At 37.3% G+C, this 17922-nt stretch overlaps 9 non-coding genes across 9 annotated transcripts; all 9 read right to left on the reverse strand.

The window, feature by feature from the left end:
- Positions 1 to 4711: 4711 nt before the first annotated feature.
- LOC141306312 (5S ribosomal RNA) lies at positions 4712 to 4830 on the reverse strand. The gene has a single exon (XR_012345271.1). It is a non-coding gene; the product is annotated as a 5S ribosomal RNA (ribosomal RNA).
- Positions 4831 to 5583: 753 nt separating this feature from the next.
- LOC141306314 (5S ribosomal RNA) lies at positions 5584 to 5702 on the reverse strand. Its single transcript, XR_012345273.1, has one exon. It is a non-coding gene; the product is annotated as a 5S ribosomal RNA (ribosomal RNA).
- A 753-nt stretch (positions 5703 to 6455) lies between these two features.
- Positions 6456 to 6574, reverse strand: LOC141306315 (5S ribosomal RNA). The gene has a single exon (XR_012345274.1). It is a non-coding gene; the product is annotated as a 5S ribosomal RNA (ribosomal RNA).
- A 5932-nt stretch (positions 6575 to 12506) lies between these two features.
- LOC141306316 (5S ribosomal RNA) lies at positions 12507 to 12625 on the reverse strand. The gene has a single exon (XR_012345275.1). It is a non-coding gene; the product is annotated as a 5S ribosomal RNA (ribosomal RNA).
- A 753-nt stretch (positions 12626 to 13378) lies between these two features.
- Positions 13379 to 13497, reverse strand: LOC141306317 (5S ribosomal RNA). The gene has a single exon (XR_012345277.1). It is a non-coding gene; the product is annotated as a 5S ribosomal RNA (ribosomal RNA).
- A 753-nt stretch (positions 13498 to 14250) lies between these two features.
- LOC141306318 (5S ribosomal RNA) lies at positions 14251 to 14369 on the reverse strand. The gene has a single exon (XR_012345278.1). It is a non-coding gene; the product is annotated as a 5S ribosomal RNA (ribosomal RNA).
- A 753-nt stretch (positions 14370 to 15122) lies between these two features.
- On the reverse strand, positions 15123 to 15241 carry LOC141306319 (5S ribosomal RNA). The gene has a single exon (XR_012345279.1). It is a non-coding gene; the product is annotated as a 5S ribosomal RNA (ribosomal RNA).
- A 753-nt stretch (positions 15242 to 15994) lies between these two features.
- LOC141306320 (5S ribosomal RNA) lies at positions 15995 to 16113 on the reverse strand. The gene has a single exon (XR_012345280.1). It is a non-coding gene; the product is annotated as a 5S ribosomal RNA (ribosomal RNA).
- Positions 16114 to 16866: 753 nt separating this feature from the next.
- On the reverse strand, positions 16867 to 16985 carry LOC141306321 (5S ribosomal RNA). Its single transcript, XR_012345281.1, has one exon. It is a non-coding gene; the product is annotated as a 5S ribosomal RNA (ribosomal RNA).
- Positions 16986 to 17922: the final 937 nt, after the last annotated feature.

The following is a 17922-nucleotide window of genomic DNA, read 5'->3' on the forward strand; positions in this document are numbered from 1 at the left end:
GGTATGCTATTCTTGGGGGTTTTTTCTCCCATATAAAATCCATAATATATTCTTTTACTCTTTTTTCCACCCATTTTGGCATTGAAACCACTGATAAAATGTACCACATTTTGGTTAACATTAAAACGTTCGCTATTAAAACCTTCCCTTTCAAATTCAAAATTCTTTTTTGCCAAAAATTCAATCTGTTTTTCATTGCACCTATAACCTCTTCCCACATTCTGTCTGTTGCACTCTTCTCATCTTTACCTAGCGTTACTCCTAAAATCTTCATTTCTTGTACTTCTTTAAAACCCAGAACCTCTTTTAAATCAGACACTTCTCCAAATCTCATATAAACAGTTTTTTCCGCATTTACTTTTGCTCCTGTACCTTTACAAAACCTTGTCACCCTTTCCATTACATTTTCAACACTTTTATAATCTTCCACAATTAGTGTAGTGTCATCTGCATATTGAAATACTTTTGTTTCTTCTAGTCCCTCCTCAATTTTTATCCCTTTTATTTCTTTATCTTTTTGAATTAAAATCCCTAGTGGTTCTGCTATCAGCGTATATAGCTGTGCTGATAATGGACATCCTTGTCTAATGGATCTTGTGACATTAAAAGGATTGGTTAAAAAGCCGTTACATTTTACTCTTGTCATTATATTTCTATATAAAATCCTTAACCACTCTTTAAAATTCTCCCCAAAACCAAAATGATCTAAAATCGAAAATAAAAACTCATGCTCCACTCTATCGAAAGCCTTCTCGAAGTCTAGGCTAATTATATATCCTTTCCTATTATTTTCCTTTAAAATACTCATTATGTCTCGTATACCACTTGTTGTATCCGCTATATCCCTCCCTGTCACCCCGTAGGCCTGGTTTGTCTCAATTATTTTTGGTAAGACATTCTTCAATCTACTTGATAAAATTTTAGCTAAAATCTTCAAATCTGCATTCAACATTGTAATCGGCCTATAATTCTTCAAACTCTTATTATCACCTTTTCTTTTATAAATCAACTTCATTAGTCCCATACTCATTCTTTGATCCAGCTCTTTTTTCTTAAATATTTCATCATACACTTCTTTTAAGATCTTACTTATTTCCTTCTTAAAAATCTTATAAAATTCATTCACTATTCCATCTATTCCCGGACTTTTGTTACTTTTTAGACTTTCTATCGCTTGTATTATCTCTTCTTCCTTTATTTCCTCGTCACAGTCTTTTTTGTCTTCTTCTTCTACTCTCGCTTTGATATGTTGCAGTAAGTAATTTTTGTTTTCCTCTTCTATACCTTCCTCTCTAAACAAGTCTTCATAAAAAATCCTTACTTCATTTAAGAGTAACTCTGTTCCTATTATGGACTCTTCATCTTTGTTTTTTAGTTCTTTTATTGTATCTGCCCTTCCCCTTCTTCTTTCTAGGTCAAAAAAAAATTTAGTACATTTTTCCCCTTCTATTGTGTATCTAGCTTTGCTCCTTAGTCTTGCCCCTTGACATTTTTCCTCTTCCATTTTCTTAAGCTTCTCTTCTAACTCTACTATTTTTTGAATATCCATTACCTTTTCCTTTGTTTCTTTTCTTAAACTTTCTCTAATTCCCTGTTCTTTAGCATTTTTGGCTTTTCTCATACCTTTACTAAATTCAATTGAATACTTCTTTATTTCATATTTTACATTTTCCCACCATATTCGTTTGTCTTCCCCATACATGCCATCCTTCTTTTCCTGTTCCATTAAATCATATATTCCCAATTTGTAATTCTCATCTTTTAAAATTCCAGAATTTAAAATCCACACCCCTGGTCCTTTATCCTCCTTGTTAAAATCTATTTTCCACCTTATCATCTTGTGATCACTAAAACTAGTGTCACTATAAACAATATCATCAATAAAATAATCTATATCCCTTGTACTTAAAATAAAATCAATTCTCGTTTGATTCAAAAAGTTACCAACCAAGCTCCTTCTAGTAAATTCTTTTTTGTTTTCATGTCTCTCCCTCCACACATCAGTCATGTTTCTTTCTTCCATTAAAGATACCAGCTCTTTTCTTCCCATGTCTGTTCTAAAAACCATTCCCTCCGCTATATCTCTTTTACTAAACACAGTGTTAAAATCTCCTACAATTATTACTGACTTCCATTTATCTATTATTCCTCTAATGTTTTCAAAAAACTCCCTTTTTTCTTTCTCTTCTGTTGGCGCATGAACATTCATTAAAATAAACTCTTTTTCCCCGTGACTTATTTCAACAGCATTACATTTTCCTTTTCCATCATTATATATTTCTTTCACTTTGCAGTCAATATCATTTCTTATTAAAATCGCCACTCCACTTCCTAACTTTACATCTCCATTACTATAAAACATTTCACCATTCCACATCTTTTTGACATTGTCAATTACCTCCTTTTTCCAGTTCGTTTCCTGAAATACAATAATGTCTTCTTTCTTGCATAGTTCTAGAGTATTTTTCAGTTTGTTCATATTCATTAATCCTCTTGCATTCCAGCATACAAAATTTAAAACCATACTGTACAAAAATAAATAATTAAAAACAGTCATTCTTGATTATCTTCTCCATCTTCCCCACTCAACACCTCAATTTTATTCTCTGAATACTTAAGTCTTTTCCTTTTTGCCATTTCCAAATTAGGTATTACCTTCAGTTGTTTTCTCCGTGGCATTATTCCCAGTCCTCTGTCCTTTTGGTTCTTTATTCCTTCCTCTCCTGTCAGTTCTACTACAATCAGTTCTCCTCCCCTTGATAGTGTTTCTTCCGCTGATTTCTCTTCCTCCATTCTTTCCTCCTGATCTTCTACTTCCTGTTGCTCTTCTTTTTCTTGTTCTTTACTAGTCCCATGTCCCTCTCTTCCAGTTATCTCGTACTGCTCTTCCTCTTCGTTTGTTTCTTGGGTTTCTGTAGTGTTGTTATGCATCTGCCCGTTCATTTGTTGCTCCTCCTCTTCCTCGTTGTTCTGCATCCAGCATTCACATTTGTTTAGCGTTTTAAAACAGTCTGGACACTTCACTGCATTGCATTCCCGTGCAAAATGACCATGCTCCTCACATTTGCGACACTTAAAGTCTGGACAATCCTTCAGGAAATGCTCCGGGCTCATACACAACCGGCAGGTTTTAACCTGCTTATTGTGTATCACCCGAAAATGCTGAGTTCCTTCTGCTGTCTCAAACCGCGTACTGTATGGGAGCGATGCCACCTCTCTTGGGAATTTAGCTTTGATGAACCTTGTTCCATCTTCAATATCCGTACCTGGATAACATCTCCTCTTCATACTTGAGACAGGGATAACTCCCCACCCCTCCAGTTTCGTTATGATGTCGTCGTCACTCAGATAGACGGGTATATGCATAAATGACACCACATACTCCCTGTCTTCCAACTTCCTCACTTCACAAATGTGTCCATTGATATCCAGTCCATTTAACAGTTCATCACAACATTCCTCAGATTCCATTGTTACCTCATATTGTTTCTGTTGTTTCGGGCGCACCGCCAAAATTCCCTTCACACCGATTTTCTTCGTTATTGCTTTAATGATACTCTCTGCATTGCCATCTCTTGTTTCACTCACATCAATAGTTATTGTTGCCTCTTTCCTGTATAGCCTCTTTGTGCTGCTTATGATCCTTTCTCGTTGTCCTAATTCAGTCCTTTGTTCTTTTGCCATCTCTATCTCTGCCGCCATTTCCTTGTTGCTGCCGTGTAGTCCGTCCGAATCACTCATACTTGCGAAAAAACAACAAACACAAACCACTTCCCAGACAGCACACGGCTGCTGGTTAGTGGTTTAAAACAAAAAAACTTACTAACACAAACCAAAACTTATTTTCACTCACACTAACCAAATAAATCGAGAAGGTAAGAGTATCTCTCTTTCCAAACTGCAGTCACACACTTCCTGGTTTGCTCTAGGGCGCTCTCAGGGTGGTGTGGCCGTAAGCGAGGGCTGCTCCAAAAAGTGGGCTATTTAAAGATCAGCCTCCGTAAAAGCCAGCATATTATATAAATAGTGAAGAAAAGGCAAAAGCTTACAGCACCTGGTAATCCCAGGCGGTCTCCCATCCAAGTGTAACAATCGGCCTTATCAGCCGAGTTACAAGACTAAAATGGGGTCAGATTTAACTGTGAGAGATGACTAGTGGTTAAAAGAATGAGACATAAAAGAAGATTGGTTTAAATAGATTTGGTTTATTTACAAGGTTCACATAAAAGACTTTAAAACAACACGATAAAACGAGGTAAACGCTGTTAAAAGAATACAGTTCATTTGTCCATACCCTAAAAACAGTCCAAGAATCCCAGTGTGTTGATAAGTCCAATGTGAGTGTCCACCGGTGTATATACAATCCACAGAAAGTGTAATCCAAAGTTTGCAGGTGGTGAATGGAAAGGTGAGCTCTAAAATTAGCAACTCCTCAATCCAACAGTTTGGTGACTGTCCTTTGTTTGTCATGCTGCTCTCTTATACAGTTGTACTTCCTGCTTCCTGTCATGTGTCTAGTCACATGGCAGGCCAACCATCCATTTTTTAAAGACACACACTCACTTAAAATGTTAAGAGTAATAAAATGGCCTAAAAAACATGTAAAACACTTAAAACTCTATAATACATTTAAATGATTGTAATAAATAGAGCGGTAAAACACGTCTTTCTAAAAGCCAGCATATTATATAAATAGTGAAGAAAAGGCAAAAGCTTACAGCACCTGGTATTCCCAGGCGGTCTCCCATCCAAGTACTAAGCAGGCCCGACGCTGCTTAGCTTCCGAGATCAGACGAGATCGGGCGCTCTCAGCGCGGTATGGCCGTAAGCGAGGGCTGCTCCAAAAAGTGGGCTATTTAAAGATCAGCCTCCGTAAAAGCCAGCATATTATATAAATAGTGAAGAAAAGGCAAAAGCTTACAGCACCTGGTAATCCCAGGCGGTCTCCCATCCAAGTGTAACAATCGGCCTTATCAGCCGAGTTACAAGACTAAAATGGGGTCAGATTTAACTGTGAGAGATGACTAGTGGTTAAAAGAATGAGACATAAAAGAAGATTGGTTTAAATAGATTTGGTTTATTTACAAGGTTCACATAAAAGACTTTAAAACAACACGATAAAACGAGGTAAACGCTGTTAAAAGAATACAGTTCATTTGTCCATACCCTAAAAACAGTCCAAGAATCCCAGTGTGTTGATAAGTCCAATGTGAGTGTCCACCGGTGTATATACAATCCACAGAAAGTGTAATCCAAAGTTTGCAGGTGGTGAATGGAAAGGTGAGCTCTAAAATTAGCAACTCCTCAATCCAACAGTTTGGTGACTGTCCTTTGTTTGTCATGCTGCTCTCTTATACAGTTGTACTTCCTGCTTCCTGTCATGTGTCTAGTCACATGGCAGGCCAACCATCCATTTTTTAAAGACACACACTCACTTAAAATGTTAAGAGTAATAAAATGGCCTAAAAAACATGTAAAACACTTAAAACTCTATAATACATTTAAATGATTGTAATAAATAGAGCGGTAAAACACGTCTTTCTAAAAGCCAGCATATTATATAAATAGTGAAGAAAAGGCAAAAGCTTACAGCACCTGGTATTCCCAGGCGGTCTCCCATCCAAGTACTAAGCAGGCCCGACGCTGCTTAGCTTCCGAGATCAGACGAGATCGGGCGCTCTCAGCGCGGTATGGCCGTAAGCGAGGGCTGCTCCAAAAAGTGGGCTATTTAAAGATCAGCCTCCGTAAAAGCCAGCATATTATATAAATAGTGAAGAAAAGGCAAAAGCTTACAGCACCTGGTATTCCCAGGCGGTCTCCCATCCAAGTGTAACAATCGGCCTTATCAGCCGAGTTACAAGACTAAAATGGGATCAGATTTAACTGTGAGAGATGACTAGTGGTTAAAAGAATGAGACATAAAAGAAGATTGGTTTAAATAGATTTGGTTTATTTACAAGGTTCACATAAAAGACTTTAAAACAACACGATAAAACGAGGTAAACGCTGTTAAAAGAATACAGTTCATTTGTCCATACCCTAAAAACAGTCCAAGAATCCCAGTGTGTTGATAAGTCCAATGTGAGTGTCCACCGGTGTATATACAATCCACAGAAAGTGTAATCCAAAGTTTGCAGGTGGTGAATGGAAAGGTGAGCTCTAAAATTAGCAACTCCTCAATCCAACAGTTTGGTGACTGTCCTTTGTTTGTCATGCTGCTCTCTTATACAGTTGTACTTCCTGCTTCCTGTCATGTGTCTAGTCACATGGCAGGCCAACCATCCATTTTTTAAAGACACACACTCACTTAAAATGTTAAGAGTAATAAAATGGCCTAAAAAACATGTAAAACACTTAAAACTCTATAATACATTTAAATGATTGTAATAAATAGAGCGGTAAAACACGTCTTTCTAAAAGCCAGCATATTATATAAATAGTGAAGAAAAGGCAAAAGCTTACAGCACCTGGTATTCCCAGGCGGTCTCCCATCCAAGTACTAAGCAGGCCCGACGCTGCTTAGCTTCCGAGATCAGACGAGATCGGGCGCTCTCAGCGCGGTATGGCCGTAAGCGAGGGCTGCTCCAAAAAGTGGGCTATTTAAAGATCAGCCTCCGTAAAAGCCAGCATATTATATAAATAGTGAAGAAAAGGCAAAAGCTTACAGCACCTGGTATTCCCAGGCGGTCTCCCATCCAAGTACTAAGCAGGCCCGACGCTGCTTAGCTTCCGAGATCAGACGAGATCGGGCGCTCTTTTTTTTTTTTTTTTTTTTTTTTTTTTTTTTTTTTTCCTCCTTTATTTAAAAAATTAAAATTTTGTTACATTTCAGAGATTCACAAGTTTTCCTTAGGTGTTACAACATTTGTGTTTAACATATTTTACATATTTCCCCATAACCACTTTATTGTATGGTCTTTGAATTCAATCATAGGGTTTCCCTTCACCAATATTTCAATAAAAACCTCCTCCTTCTCATGTGATAAAAGATAGTTCTGTATCAAGTTTACAACAATATCCATCCTGTTTTTAAACATAATCCATACATCCACCTTTTTTCCATCATATTTTGCCATGTTCCTCCTTAACCAAATTACATATTTTGCCACTGTTACACATATATTAAAAACATACATTTTACAATCTTCCATACCAAATAGAAACATTTTTTCCCATTTCTTTTGTTCCTCCACATATTTCTTTCCCAAAAGCAGTTTTGCGATTTTTTTTAACTTTCTCATAAAATCTTCCAATTTTTCACAATAGAAAAACAAATGCCGTAAACCTTCCCCTTCTTTTCTGCATACTTTACATATATCATCTTGTTCAAGTCCTATTTTACACAGTCTCATTTCAGTTAAAATACAATTGTGTCTCAATAAGTAGTTAAAATTTTCTAAAACTGGTTCAATATACTTTAATCTTACATTTCCCCATATTTCCTTTTCATTCAAATCATCATACCTTTCTTTCCAGTAGCTGAGTGCTACTGGTTTCGTAAAAGCCCTTGACCTAAAAACCACATACAAATTTTTCACTGTACATTCTTTCAATTTGATTTTTTCCCCAGCAGTCTTTTTAAGATATACCTCCGGCAATTCATTCTCATCACCTGTCTCATTATTGTCAATTTTTTCAATCCATTCCTTTGGTATTGCTTTTTTCAACTCTTCATATTGTTTCTGTAATCTTGTTTTATACACTCTTTTAAAATCATCCGCCACAGCATCCACAATAACTTGTAATGGTAAATATCCTTTTATCACTTCATATAATACATCTTTTACCTGTCTTATGCCTCCATCCCACCATTCCTTATAGTATACTACATTCCCCTCATTTACAATATTTGGGTTTAAGAAAAGAGGCTGTTCTAAAATCTGAGCTCTTCCTTTTGGTAAAATCTGTACATTTTCTAAAAATTCACCCCATGTCTCTAAAACCTCCATATAAAACCTTGGTATTCCTGCTGTCATCCAATTTTTAACCTTCATCCATAAAACATTACACCCCATTTTAAAAAGACCACATTTTTCCAGAAAGTATTCCATCACACATTTCCAAATTACTTCCTTCCTTGTTTCCAAAAAATGTTGAACATTTTTAATTCTTAAAGATTTCATTCTTAAAAAAGTGTCTAAAAGCCCCAAACCTCCTTCCTTAATATCTCCAATCAATGTTTGATATGCAATCTTGGCTCTCCCCTTTCCCCATAAAAACTTTAAAACCCCTTCTTTGATTTTCTTATAATACCCTTGAGGCAATGGGGTTACTGCCAACACATACCAAACTTTAGAAAGCAATAAAGCATTAATAATTAAAACTTTCCCCTTCAAAGTCAAATTTCTGGTCTGCCAAAATCTTAATCTTTTCTCAATTCCAATTAAAACTCCCTCCCAATTCAAATTATCTGTCTTATTAAAATCCATCCCTACCCAAATTCCTAAAATTTTAATCATCTCCTTTTCTTCTTTGAATGGTATGTGTTGTGATATTTCTTGTACATTTCCAATCCTCATACACACACTTTTCCCCACGTTCACTTTTGCTCCTGAACCATTACAATAGCGCTCTAAGATCCCCATTGCCTCTTTAATACTCTGAATATCTTCAACCAACAAAGTAGTATCGTCCGCGTATTGATACACCGGTTCTCTTTTTTCATTTTTCTCAATTTGTATTGCTTTTATGTTTCTGTCTGCCTTTATAGCCAAACCTAAAGGTTCAGCTACCAGCGTGTATAATAAGGCAGACAATGGACATCCTTGTCTTATCGACCTTGTTGGCTGAAAACATTCAGTTAAAAAACCATTACATTTTATACAAGTTAAAACATCCTTATAAAAAATTCGTATCCATTTTCTAAATTTTTCCCCAAACCCGAAACCTTTAAGAACCTCCAATAAAAACTCATGTTCTACTCTGTCAAACGCCTTCTCCAGATCTAAGCTAATTAAAAACCCCCCTTTATCTTTCTCTTTCATATAATATATTGTGTCTCTTATACTTTTAACCACATCTGCTATGTCTTTTCCTTGCACCCCATATGCTTGTGTTGTTTTAATAATCTTGGGTAAAATACTTTTTAATCTATTGGCTAAAACCTTTGCTAAAATTTTAAAATCTGTATTCAGCATTGTTATTGGTCTAAAATTCTTGAGATCTTTTGAATCACCTCTTCTTTTGTATATAATTTTTATCATTCCTATTTTCATTGTTTCACTCAATATCCCTTTCTTAAAAATTTCTTCATAAACCTCTTTTAAAATCGGTACTAATAGCTCTTTAAATTCCTTATAGAATTCATTTGTTAGACCGTCTACCCCTGGACTTTTCCTTGTCGATAATTGTTGGATTGCAATCTCTATTTCTTCTGCTTTAATATCCTCATCACAGAATTTCTTGTCTTCTTTATTTACCTTTGTTTGGATTTGTTTTATTAAAAATTCTTCATCTTCTCTTTTTATTCCTTGTTTTTTAAACAAGTCCATATAAAATTGCCTAACTGTTTTTAAAATTCCTTCCGTTTCCGTCTCTAAATTGCCATCTTTGTTTAAAACCTCTTTTATTAGATCTGCTTTTTGTCTGTTTCTTTCCAGATTAAAGAAAAATTGTGTACATCTTTCTCCCTCTACGGCATACTTTGCTTTACTTCTTACTATTGCACCTTTACACTTTTCTTCTTCCATTAATTTTAGCTTATCTTGTAACATTACTATTTCCTCAATATTCCCTTTCCCCATCTTCTCCGCCTCTTTTCTTAGCTCATTTTCTAGCTTCTTCCTTAACAGTTGTTCTTTTTGTCTTTTGATTTTTTGAAAAAATTGACTATACTCCATTGAGCTTTTCTTTATCTCCCACTTAACATTATCCCACCAAATTACTTTATCTTCCTTATACATATCATTTTTTAGATTTCCTTCTACCACCTTTTTAATTCTGTCCTTAAAATCATCACTCTTTAAAACCTCCGCATTTAAAATCCATACCCCTCTTCCTCTTTCCACTTTTGTAAAATCTATTGTCAAATGCAATAAAGAATGATCACTCAACCCTACAACTTCATAAAATACATCCTTTATCATCCCTTCCATTTCCTTCATACATAGAACATAATCTATTCTACTTTGTTTTAGCTCTTTTAAAACCATCTGTCTTCTAGAAAAAGTTCTTCTTGTTCTGTTTCTTTCCCTCCAAACATCAATCAATTGGCAATCCTCCATCATCTTTTTCAATTCTTCTCTACCTTTATCTATTCTAAAAACCATGTTACTTGCCAAGTCTAATTCCGTAAAAACAGTATTAAAATCTCCAATCAAAATACCCTTTTCCCATATTCTTACATTGTCAGATATTTTACTAAAAAACCTTTTCTTTTCTTTCTCTTCATTTGGGGCGTGAATGTTATAAATAATTAAATTCTCTTCTCCTTTTTCTATTTTCACTGCTAAGCTTTTCCCCATTTTATCATCATATATCACTTGTTCTTTTCCTCCTATTCTTCTACTGGTTAAAATAGCTACACCACTTCCCACATTTTCTTCTCCATTATTAAAATACATATTCCCATCCCATTTTGTTTGGAACCTTTTCATACTTTCATTTTTCCAATTTGTTTCTTGCAACACAATCACATCAATTCCTTTACATAATACACACATCATCTCAAATTTTTCCATATTCATCAAACCTCTAGCATTCCATGATATCAGTTTTAAAAACATTGAAAAAAGGTGAAAAAAAAATTGAGTAGATAATTAATGTGTAAAAGAATTAATAATATATTCAAAAAAAAGGGGGGGGCTAATCTTCTTCCTCCTCCTCCTCCTCCATTAACACCTGAAAACTATTGACCCATTTAGAATTTTCTGCATCCTTATTCTGTTCTTTTCTTCTCTTTCTCTTTGCACCTTCAATATTGGGTTTTACCTTAATAGTCCTTCTTCTTACTACTTCTTTTCCGTCCCTCCATCTGTCTGTCTTTTCCAGTTCTTTATTTTCCTCCCATGCACCTATTGTTTGCTCTTCCTTGCTTTTTAGTTCTTGAATCTCCATTGCCTCTAAAGTTCTCTGTGTTAATTCCAGCGGTGTCCATATCTCTTCCCTCTCTCCTTTCTGAAAGGTCCCCAACTCCTCTTGGTTTTCTCTTTCTTTAATTTGCTCCAAGTCACCTTTTGTTTGCTCTTCCTTGCTTTTTGGTTCTTTATTCTCCATTGTCTCGAAAGTTCTCTGTGTTATTTCCAAAGGTGTCCATATATTTTCCATTTCCCCTTCCTGAGAGTTCTCAATTACCTCTTGATTTTCTACGTTGGCTTCTTTATTTGTTTCCTTTTCTGTCCCAGCCTCTTCCTCATTTTCCACTTCCTCAATTTCTGTTTCTTTCAACATTTGCCTTCCTTCATTGAAAATTTCTTCATTATGTAATACGTTCTCCCCCTCCATCCAACACTCGCATCTTACCAGCACTCTTCTGCAATCCGGGCACTTTATTGCCTCACAATCTCTTGCGAAGTGTCCTTGCTCCTCGCACTGAAAACACTTGAATTCCGGACAGTCTTTGAACATATGCCCTGGACTCATACACAACCGACAGGTTTTCACCTGCCGATCGTGTAAAATCCGGCAATATTGTGTTCCTTCCTCCGTGTTAAATTTTGTGCTATATGGGAGCGACACCACTTCCTTCGGGAATTTAACCCTTAGGTACCTCGTACCGTCTGCAATTTCTGTGCCCGGATACATCCTCCTTCTAATATCAGATGCTGGTGTTACTCCCCAATCTTTTAATTTATCAAGAATCTCTGAATCTTCAATGTAGGCCGGCAAATGTATGAAGGAAACCACATATTCTCTATCCTGCAAATGTCTTATTTTGCACATTTTTCCTTTTATCTTTAATTCATCATCCAAGTCTTTGCAATCCTCTTTACTCCTCAGTGTTATTTCATATTCCTTTGTTTGCCTAGGTCTTACTGCCAGTATCTTACCTCCTCCAATTCTTTCATTCACTGCTTTTATAATATCCTCCGCTCTTGCATCTCTCAACTCCACCATATCCACAATCACTGTTGCCTCTTTGGAGTACTTCTTTTTGTAATCCGTTCGTTTCTGTCCATCTCGTTGTCTTATTTCCCGCCCATTTTCTGTTTCGTCTCGTCTTTCTCCAGGCATATACACGTCTTCACCTTGTAATCTGTCCGTTCTTGAAGCCATAATCACTACAAAAACTTCCCAGACAGCACAATGCTGCTGGGAAGCTTAGCCACTAACAAAAAAACAAATCAAAAATAAGAAAAAACAACTGTCCACAAACCAAACAAATAAAAAACAAAACAGAGTGAGCCTTTCTCACCCACTGCAGCCGAACACTTCCTGTTTTACCAGCAACTCACTAGCGCCCCCAGGGTGGTATGGCCGTAAGCGAGGGCTGCTCCAAAAAGTGGGCTATTTAAAGATCAGCCTCCGTAAAAGCCAGCATATTATATAAATAGTGAAGAAAAGGCAAAAGCTTACAGCACCTGGTATTCCCAGGCGGTCTCCCATCCAAGTACTAAGCAGGCCCGACGCTGCTTAGCTTCCGAGATCAGACGAGATCGGGCGCTCTCAGCGCGGTATGGCCGTAAGCGAGGGCTGCTCCAAAAAGTGGGCTATTTAAAGATCAGCCTCCGTAAAAGCCAGCATATTATATAAATAGTGAAGAAAAGGCAAAAGCTTACAGCACCTGGTATTCCCAGGCGGTCTCCCATCCAAGTGTAACAATCGGCCTTATCAGCCGAGTTACAAGACTAAAATGGGATCAGATTTAACTGTGAGAGATGACTAGTGGTTAAAAGAATGAGACATAAAAGAAGATTGGTTTAAATAGATTTGGTTTATTTACAAGGTTCACATAAAAGACTTTAAAACAACACGATAAAACGAGGTAAACGCTGTTAAAAGAATACAGTTCATTTGTCCATACCCTAAAAACAGTCCAAGAATCCCAGTGTGTTGATAAGTCCAATGTGAGTGTCCACCGGTGTATATACAATCCACAGAAAGTGTAATCCAAAGTTTGCAGGTGGTGAATGGAAAGGTGAGCTCTAAAATTAGCAACTCCTCAATCCAACAGTTTGGTGACTGTCCTTTGTTTGTCATGCTGCTCTCTTATACAGTTGTACTTCCTGCTTCCTGTCATGTGTCTAGTCACATGGCAGGCCGACCATCCATTTTTTAAAGACACACACTCACTTAAAATGTTAAGAGTAATAAAATGGCCTAAAAAACATGTAAAACACTTAAAACTCTATAATACATTTAAATGATTGTAATAAATAGAGCGGTAAAACACGTCTTTCTAAAAGCCAGCATATTATATAAATAGTGAAGAAAAGGCAAAAGCTTACAGCACCTGGTATTCCCAGGCGGTCTCCCATCCAAGTACTAAGCAGGCCCGACGCTGCTTAGCTTCCGAGATCAGACGAGATCGGGCGCTCTCAGCGCGGTATGGCCGTAAGCGAGGGCTGCTCCAAAAAGTGGGCTATTTAAAGATCAGCCTCCGTAAAAGCCAGCATATTATATAAATAGTGAAGAAAAGGCAAAAGCTTACAGCACCTGGTATTCCCAGGCGGTCTCCCATCCAAGTGTAACAATCGGCCTTATCAGCCGAGTTACAAGACTAAAATGGGATCAGATTTAACTGTGAGAGATGACTAGTGGTTAAAAGAATGAGACATAAAAGAAGATTGGTTTAAATAGATTTGGTTTATTTACAAGGTTCACATAAAAGACTTTAAAACAACACGATAAAACGAGGTAAACGCTGTTAAAAGAATACAGTTCATTTGTCCATACCCTAAAAACAGTCCAAGAATCCCAGTGTGTTGATAAGTCCAATGTGAGTGTCCACCGGTGTATATACAATCCACAGAAAGTGTAATCCAAAGTTTGCAGGTGGTGAATGGAAAGGTGAGCTCTAAAATTAGCAACTCCTCAATCCAACAGTTTGGTGACTGTCCTTTGTTTGTCATGCTGCTCTCTTATACAGTTGTACTTCCTGCTTCCTGTCATGTGTCTAGTCACATGGCAGGCCGACCATCCATTTTTTAAAGACACACACTCACTTAAAATGTTAAGAGTAATAAAATGGCCTAAAAAACATGTAAAACACTTAAAACTCTATAATACATTTAAATGATTGTAATAAATAGAGCGGTAAAACACGTCTTTCTAAAAGCCAGCATATTATATAAATAGTGAAGAAAAGGCAAAAGCTTACAGCACCTGGTATTCCCAGGCGGTCTCCCATCCAAGTACTAAGCAGGCCCGACGCTGCTTAGCTTCCGAGATCAGACGAGATCGGGCGCTCTCAGCGCGGTATGGCCGTAAGCGAGGGCTGCTCCAAAAAGTGGGCTATTTAAAGATCAGCCTCCGTAAAAGCCAGCATATTATATAAATAGTGAAGAAAAGGCAAAAGCTTACAGCACCTGGTAATCCCAGGCGGTCTCCCATCCAAGTGTAACAATCGGCCTTATCAGCCGAGTTACAAGACTAAAATGGGGTCAGATTTAACTGTGAGAGATGACTAGTGGTTAAAAGAATGAGACATAAAAGAAGATTGGTTTAAATAGATTTGGTTTATTTACAAGGTTCACATAAAAGACTTTAAAACAACACGATAAAACGAGGTAAACGCTGTTAAAAGAATACAGTTCATTTGTCCATACCCTAAAAACAGTCCAAGAATCCCAGTGTGTTGATAAGTCCAATGTGAGTGTCCACCGGTGTATATACAATCCACAGAAAGTGTAATCCAAAGTTTGCAGGTGGTGAATGGAAAGGTGAGCTCTAAAATTAGCAACTCCTCAATCCAACAGTTTGGTGACTGTCCTTTGTTTGTCATGCTGCTCTCTTATACAGTTGTACTTCCTGCTTCCTGTCATGTGTCTAGTCACATGGCAGGCCAACCATCCATTTTTTAAAGACACACACTCACTTAAAATGTTAAGAGTAATAAAATGGCCTAAAAAACATGTAAAACACTTAAAACTCTATAATACATTTAAATGATTGTAATAAATAGAGCGGTAAAACACGTCTTTCTAAAAGCCAGCATATTATATAAATAGTGAAGAAAAGGCAAAAGCTTACAGCACCTGGTATTCCCAGGCGGTCTCCCATCCAAGTACTAAGCAGGCCCGACGCTGCTTAGCTTCCGAGATCAGACGAGATCGGGCGCTCTCAGCGCGGTATGGCCGTAAGCGAGGGCTGCTCCAAAAAGTGGGCTATTTAAAGATCAGCCTCCGTAAAAGCCAGCATATTATATAAATAGTGAAGAAAAGGCAAAAGCTTACAGCACCTGGTATTCCCAGGCGGTCTCCCATCCAAGTGTAACAATCGGCCTTATCAGCCGAGTTACAAGACTAAAATGGGATCAGATTTAACTGTGAGAGATGACTAGTGGTTAAAAGAATGAGACATAAAAGAAGATTGGTTTAAATAGATTTGGTTTATTTACAAGGTTCACATAAAAGACTTTAAAACAACACGATAAAACGAGGTAAACGCTGTTAAAAGAATACAGTTCATTTGTCCATACCCTAAAAACAGTCCAAGAATCCCAGTGTGTTGATAAGTCCAATGTGAGTGTCCACCGGTGTATATACAATCCACAGAAAGTGTAATCCAAAGTTTGCAGGTGGTGAATGGAAAGGTGAGCTCTAAAATTAGCAACTCCTCAATCCAACAGTTTGGTGACTGTCCTTTGTTTGTCATGCTGCTCTCTTATACAGTTGTACTTCCTGCTTCCTGTCATGTGTCTAGTCACATGGCAGGCCAACCATCCATTTTTTAAAGACACACACTCACTTAAAATGTTAAGAGTAATAAAATGGCCTAAAAAACATGTAAAACACTTAAAACTCTATAATACATTTAAATGATTGTAATAAATAGAGCGGTAAAACACGTCTTTCTAAAAGCCAGCATATTATATAAATAGTGAAGAAAAGGCAAAAGCTTACAGCACCTGGTATTCCCAGGCGGTCTCCCATCCAAGTACTAAGCAGGCCCGACGCTGCTTAGCTTCCGAGATCAGACGAGATCGGGCGCTCTCAGCGCGGTATGGCCGTAAGCGAGGGCTGCTCCAAAAAGTGGGCTATTTAAAGATCAGCCTCCGTAAAAGCCAGCATATTATATAAATAGTGAAGAAAAGGCAAAAGCTTACAGCACCTGGTAATCCCAGGCGGTCTCCCATCCAAGTGTAACAATCGGCCTTATCAGCCGAGTTACAAGACTAAAATGGGGTCAGATTTAACTGTGAGAGATGACTAGTGGTTAAAAGAATGAGACATAAAAGAAGATTGGTTTAAATAGATTTGGTTTATTTACAAGGTTCACATAAAAGACTTTAAAACAACACGATAAAACGAGGTAAACGCTGTTAAAAGAATACAGTTCATTTGTCCATACCCTAAAAACAGTCCAAGAATCCCAGTGTGTTGATAAGTCCAATGTGAGTGTCCACCGGTGTATATACAATCCACAGAAAGTGTAATCCAAAGTTTGCAGGTGGTGAATGGAAAGGTGAGCTCTAAAATTAGCAACTCCTTAATCCAACAGTTTGGTGACTGTCCTTTGTTTGTCATGCTGCTCTCTTATACAGTTGTACTTCCTGCTTCCTGTCATGTGTCTAGTCACATGGCAGGCCAACCATCCATTTTTTAAAGACACACACTCACTTAAAATGTTAAGAGTAATAAAATGGCCTAAAAAACATGTAAAACACTTAAAACTCTATAATACATTTAAATGATTGTAATAAATAGAGCGGTAAAACACGTCTTTCTAAAAGCCAGCATATTATATAAATAGTGAAGAAAAGGCAAAAGCTTACAGCACCTGGTATTCCCAGGCGGTCTCCCATCCAAGTACTAAGCAGGCCCGACGCTGCTTAGCTTCCGAGATCAGACGAGATCGGGCGCTCTCAGCGCGGTATGGCCGTAAGCGAGGGCTGCTCCAAAAAGTGGGCTATTTAAAGATCAGCCTCCGTAAAAGCCAGCATATTATATAAATAGTGAAGAAAAGGCAAAAGCTTACAGCACCTGGTATTCCCAGGCGGTCTCCCATCCAAGTGTAACAATCGGCCTTATCAGCCGAGTTACAAGACTAAAATGGGATCAGATTTAACTGTGAGAGATGACTAGTGGTTAAAAGAATGAGACATAAAAGAAGATTGGTTTAAATAGATTTGGTTTATTTACAAGGTTCACATAAAAGACTTTAAAACAACACGATAAAACGAGGTAAACGCTGTTAAAAGAATACAGTTCATTTGTCCATACCCTAAAAACAGTCCAAGAATCCCAGTGTGTTGATAAGTCCAATGTGAGTGTCCACCGGTGTATATACAATCCACAGAAAGTGTAATCCAAAGTTTGCAGGTGGTGAATGGAAAGGTGAGCTCTAAAATTAGCAACTCCTCAATCCAACAGTTTGGTGACTGTCCTTTGTTTGTCATGCTGCTCTCTTATACAGTTGTACTTCCTGCTTCCTGTCATGTGTCTAGTCACATGGCAGGCCAACCATCCATTTTTTAAAGACACACACTCACTTAAAATGTTAAGAGTAATAAAATGGCCTAAAAAACATGTAAAACACTTAAAACTCTATAATACATTTAAATGATTGTAATAAATAGAGCGGTAAAACACGTCTTTCTAAAAGCCAGCATATTATATAAATAGTGAAGAAAAGGCAAAAGCTTACAGCACCTGGTATTCCCAGGCGGTCTCCCATCCAAGTACTAAGCAGGCCCGACGCTGCTTAGCTTCCGAGATCAGACGAGATCGGGCGCTCTTTTTTTTTTTTTTTTTTTATTATTATTATACAAGTTTAAAATTCATTACATGAATGAAATAAAAATGACAATTAAATTACATTTGA

This window comes from Garra rufa, unplaced genomic scaffold, assembly GCF_049309525.1.
Source record: "Garra rufa unplaced genomic scaffold, GarRuf1.0 hap1_unplaced_002, whole genome shotgun sequence".
Taxonomy (NCBI): domain Eukaryota; kingdom Metazoa; phylum Chordata; class Actinopteri; order Cypriniformes; family Cyprinidae; genus Garra; species Garra rufa.